This window comes from Podarcis cretensis (genome assembly GCF_951804945.1).
Source record: "Podarcis cretensis genome assembly, chromosome: 10".
NCBI classification, from domain to species: domain Eukaryota; kingdom Metazoa; phylum Chordata; class Lepidosauria; order Squamata; family Lacertidae; genus Podarcis; species Podarcis cretensis.
The window spans coordinates 76,523,302-76,529,301 of NC_137179.1; positions in this window are offsets into that span (position 1 = coordinate 76,523,302).

A 6,000-nucleotide genomic window follows, 5' to 3' on the forward strand; every position below is an offset into this window, starting at 1 on the left:
GAAAATTAAGTCAGTTGCAGTCAAATCCCACTGAAATCCATAGGAGAAGCTAGTCACATTGAAGGCACTATTGAAATTAGTGAGAGAAGTTAGTCACAAATAGCTCTAGTCACATCATCAATGGAATGGAAGCACAGCAGTATTTTGTGTTCCTGCCTGTCTGGAACATGGGAGCTTTGGGTGGCTGGTCAGCTGTTTGCACAACTTGAGCTTTGTGTCCATATCTAACCAACTGGTCATCATCCGTTCCCAGTAAGGTCAACTCTGATGGCACATGGAATTGTACTGTGAAACAGTTTGTGCAGTCCTTACATTTACAGAAACCCCCCTTTTTTTACAAGTCAGTCTTCTGTCAATGGGAGCTAATAATGCTTACATTAAGTACCAACAGAAGTTGCTAGAATTTAAGAGCAACAATTCAAATATGATTTTCTTCAGTAAGACTAAACAAGTTTTAGAGTTGTCATGGCAGGCTTAGAGGATGCACCAGTCAGAAAACTAAGCAAAACCTTTTGTTTTTGTTGGTGAGAGACAATAAACAGTAACAGGGAATGCCTGACTCCACCCAGCTACAACTAAGTACCTATTTATCTACTTGCATTGGTGTGCTTTTGAACTGCTAGGTTGGCAGAAGCTGGGACAGAGCAGTGGGAGCTCACCCCATCTCAGGGATTCGAACCACCAACCTTCGGATCAGCAAGCCCAAGAGGCTCAGTGATTTAGACCACAGAGCCACCAGTGAAAGCTGTGTGTTGACAAACACTGGCTCCCTCGGCCTGAAAGTGAGATGAGCGCCACACTCCACAGTCACCTTTGACTGGACTTCGCCATCCAGGGTCCTCTACCTGACCTACCTTTACCTTTTACAAATAAGTGATCAAACTAGTGATTAAATTATAAATTGGCACTATCCACATATGAACCAAGTGCTTTAAATATTCTACTGTGCAGGCCAACTACTTCTGCCTTTAAAATATTTGTTAATTGTTAAACATTCACTGCAGTTAGCAGCTGAGAGACTGCAGCTGAAGGTGAGATGCACCAGCTCACAGATCTCTGTCTGTCACCTTTTTTAAAGCTTACATTGAACATGAGGTTTCTTTAGAGGGAAGAGATATATACACAATCCAGCTTACTGGAGGGAGAGGAATGTCCAGATTTCTGCACAAACTTTCATCTCCAGCATATGAGATTTGCAACTCACCAGAAAGAGTTGGCGTGGCCTGCTCTTCTGCCTTTAGTGTAAGTTTGATGTATGGGAAAACAGAAAACACATTTTTAAAATGATATTAGCATTTGCTAATATCTGCTGATCAAACTGCTGCTAAAGACAAAGCTGCAGAGGTGAGTGGAAAAGCTGGCAGCCCTACAACCTCACCTCTGTGTAGGGCAGCAAACAGGTGGGTGCATCTGGAAAGTGCCCCTCTCATCAGCATGGGGTATTCAAAGATACACTGCCATTCTACATGGATGTTCCAGTTAGCTATTCAGGTGTCAAGTGATCAAGCCTCAATTAATTAGTCCAAGCCATATTTAACCAAAGGGACGCGGGTGGCGCTGTGGTCTAAACCACGGAGCCTCTTGGGCTTGCTGATCAGAAGGTCAGCAGTTCGAATCCCCGTGACAGGGTGAGCTCCTGTTGCTCTGTCCCAGCTCCTGCCAACCTAGCATTTCGAAAGCACATCAAGGTGGGAAGGTAAATAGCATTTCCATAGTCACTAATGCCATATTATTTTTATATCCAACATCATTTTAGCATTCATAAACTTTGCAGTATTTCTGCAGATAAATCTTAAACTTCTTCCAGTCCTCTTCCACCGCTTCTTCTCCCAGGTCTCGGATTCTGCCAGTCATTTCTGCCAATTCCATGTAGTCTATTACTTGCATCTGCCATTCTTCCAAGGTGGGCAAATCTTGTGTCTTCCAGTACTTTGCGATGAGTATTCTTGCTGCTGTTGTCGCATACATAAAAAACGTTCTATCTTTAACACCAATTGGCTGACTATGCCCAAGAGAAAGGCCTCTGGTTTCTTAAGGAAGGTATATTTAAATACCTTTTTCAGTTCATTATATATCATCTCCCAGAAAGCCTTAATCTTCGGGCACGTCCACCAAAGGTGAAAGAATGTACCCTCAGTTTCTTTACATTTCCAACATTTGTTATCAGGCAGGTGATAAATTTTAGCAAGCTTGACTGGGGTCATGTACCACCTATAAATCATTTTCATAATATTCTCTCTTAAGGCATTACATGCTGTAAATTTCATACTGGTGGTCCACAACTTTTCCTAGTCAGCAAACAAAATGTTATGACCTATGTCCTGTGCCCATTTAATCATAGCTGATTTAACTGTTTCATCCTGAGTATTCCATTTCAACAGCAAGTTATACATTCTTGAAAGGATCTTAGTTTTAGGTTCTAACAGTTCTGTTTCCAGTTTCGATTTTTCCACCTGGAAGCCCAATTTTTTATCCAAATTATAGGCCTCTCTTATTTGATAATAATGAAGCCAATCTCGCACTTTGTCTTTTAGTTTCTCAAAACTCTGCAATTTCAATGTATCTCCTTCTTGTTCTAATATCTCCCAATATTTCGGCCACTTGGCCTCCATATTGAGTCTTTTCAGAGCCTTAGCTTCCAAAGGTGACAACCACCTTGGGGTCTTGCTTTCCAGTAAGTCTTTGTATCTTGTCCAGACATTAAACACCGCTTTCCTGACAATATGATTTTTGAATGCTCTATGGGCTTTAACCTTGTCGTACCATAGATATGCATGCCACCCAAAAGCATTATTAAAACCTTCTAAGTCCAAAATGTCAGTGTTCTCAAGAAGTAGCCTATCCTTCAACCAGCAGAATGCTGCTGATTCATAGTAAAACTTAATGTCTGGCAGGGCAAACCCTCCTCTTTCCTTTGCATCAGTTAATATTTTAAATTTTATTCTGGGCTTTTTGCCCTGCCAGACAAATTTAGAGATGTCTCTCTGCCACTTCTTGAAACAATCCATCTTGTCCACAATCTGCAAAGTTTGAAACAAAAATAACATTTTTGGCAATACATTCATCTTTATAGCTGCAATTCGACCCAACAAGGAAAGCTTCAATTTTGACCAGATTTTTTTTTTTTTAGTAATATTTATTGAACATTTTCTTTCTTTTTTTTTAAATAATATTTATTAAAAATTTTCCAGAATAAAAAGGAAAGATAGCAAGAAAGAAAGAAAAAGCAAATATGATTTACACTTGGTTTCAGTGGCATCTTTCCCGGACTTCCCCCCCCCTCCGCCTCTTGTATTCCATTTCCCTTAAATTGATTCCACAGATTCTTACCCCAAATTTTAAAACCTTATTTGTAATTTTAAATAACCCATTTATTCCAAATTAATTTATCTTATTTATCTTAATGAACCATTTCTCCTTATATTTTATATAATTCCCTAAGATCGACCCCATTTCCCTTCCACGAATTCCCCTATTTTCAAACAACAAACATGAAAAAAGAAAAGAAAGAAATAATATATAATTTTACAGCCTTTGGATTCCAAATTCCCCCCCCCCATTCCCCGGTTCCAATCCCCAAAGTTCATCCATTGTCTACTGCCAGCCTGGTGTATCCACGTCTATATCTCAACTCCACTTTGCCGTCTTTTGATAGCTTTTAATTTCAGAAAGTCCAATCTCGAAAAAACTCTCAGAAAAAGTCATTGTTCTTCCATCCAGACCTCTATGTTTAAGAGTCTAACTTAAATTCTATTTCTTGGTCCTTTTAAAGTCTGGATGTTCCAAATACTCCGGCTTCAAATTTGGTCCAGCTCTTATTCCTCAGGTTGCTTTTTCCTGTTCTGCTGCAGAAACCTTCTAATTCAGAAACTTCTTGTTCTCCACAGAGGCTTTTGTTATTCAGGAACATAACTTGCGTCAAGTCCCTTCCTTTCTTCAATAGATAAATCCATTGTCTCCTTTAGTATAGAAACCTCTGTAGACAAAATAATGCTTCGTTTTTGCAGCTTTCCCAAGAGATAACAGATCCTGCTCAAATTCATAGTATTTTTCCACTTGCTGCTACTGTTGCAATGTCCCAGCCTCCCTCTAGAGGGAATATGGTAACTTAATTTCTTTCAAAATCAGACCCAAAAGTCAAATAACTTGTTGCCTTTATTTCCAATAATTTATGTCCAAATTGTAACAAATCTAACCAGCAAAGCCATCGTAACAAAGTTCTCTTTTATTTTCCTGCTTTGACAGCTACTTTGACAGCTGTCAAAGTTTCTGTGTCTCTTCACCAGTCTCTCATAGCGGATCGTTCCCGGGGGGGGGGGGGGGGGTTGCATTTTAGTTCCCACAAATCAGTCTTCTCCTCCAGCACAATTATTGTAATTTCCCTTCGTGAAGTTAATTTTTTTTTTCAGGTAGACAAGTTCATCTCTCGATCTTAGTTGTCAAATCCGTGCGTTGAGCCATCTACAACAGGGGGGGGGGGCGGACTTCCTTTTTGCACTCCCCCCGCTCGCTCCAAATTCAAAGATCAAATTTCCCTTTTAAGTCCAATCAATTTACTCACGGGTTGTTCCTTTTAGTCCAAATCCGAAATTTTCAAAGAAGAAGTCGTTGCTCTCCGCCAAATGGCATGCGGCTTCGCTGGGCAGGGGAAGCATTGGACTCACAGCACCACCCGCCCCCGTCACCCGCTCCGCAGCCTTTAAAAAGGCTCCTTCGCGGGTCGGGGGGGTGCAAACGGTGCCCGCCGAGTCACCAAGTCCATGGGCATCTCCGCCCATGGTTTTTGAGGGTCCCCACGTCGCCGGCACGGCAGGACCCGACCCCTACCCAGCCGACTCCCTCCGGAGCTCGGAGGGAGTCCGCCATTCGGCGATGGCGCCGACCCGGAAGTGTGAACATTTTCAAATATAACAGAAAAAAGAAAAGAAATAAAACATCCATTTTATAACCTTATTTCCATTGGCATCTTTCCAGGACTTCCCCACCCCACCCCCTCTTGTATTCCAATTCCTTCAAATAGATTCAACAAGTTCTTACCCCAAATTTTAAACTTATTATAATTAACCCAATGTTAAAAATGTTTTTCCATCCCCTAAAATCGACCCCGCTCCCTTCTACGAGTTCCCCTCTTTAATATGCAGAACAGATTAAAATAAAAGAAAATAGAAAATAGAATAAAATATAATTTAACACCCTTTGGATTCCAAATTTCCCTCCCCCCTTTCCCGGTTGCGTTCCCCAATGTCCATCAATGCCTGTTGTCATCCTGGAGATCCCACATCTAGGCTGAAATCCTTCACAAGTCCACTTTGCCGTCTTTTTAATAGTCTTTGCCGTCTTTTTAATCATCTTTAGTTTCGAGCGTCCAATCTCAGAAAAACTCTATCTCAAAAAGGTCCATTTTTTCCATCCAGATCTCTGTATTTAAGAGTAAAACTCCAATTTTGTTTCTTTAAACCTTTCAAATCTGGATGTCCCAAATGTTCCCACTTCCAACTTTATCCAATTCTTGTTGTTCATGTTGTTCTTATTATTCTCTCTCCTCACTTTCCTCTAGTTTCTTTTCCTGCTCTCCTGCGAAAATGTTCCAATTCCAAAAGCTTCTAAATCCCCTACAGAGGCTTTGTTATTCAGGAACAAAACTTTACGTCAAGTCCCTTCCTTTCTTCAATAGATAAATCTATTGTCTCCTTTAGTGTAGAGACCTCTGTAGACAAAATAGTGTTCCATTTCTGCAGTTTCCCAGGAGATAAAAAGTCCAATTCAAATTCCATGCCAACAATACTTGTAGTGTCCCACAGCCCCTCTAGAGGGATTATAGTAACTCAGTTTCCTTCCAGATCGCACCCAACAGTCAAAGTAACTTGTTATTCCTTGTTTTAAACAATTTATATCTAATTTGTAACAAATGTAACCGGCAAAGTCCTCATAACAAAATTCTCTTTTTATTCTTCAGCTTTGACAGCTCCTTTGACAGCTGTCAAAGCCTCTGTTTCTCCT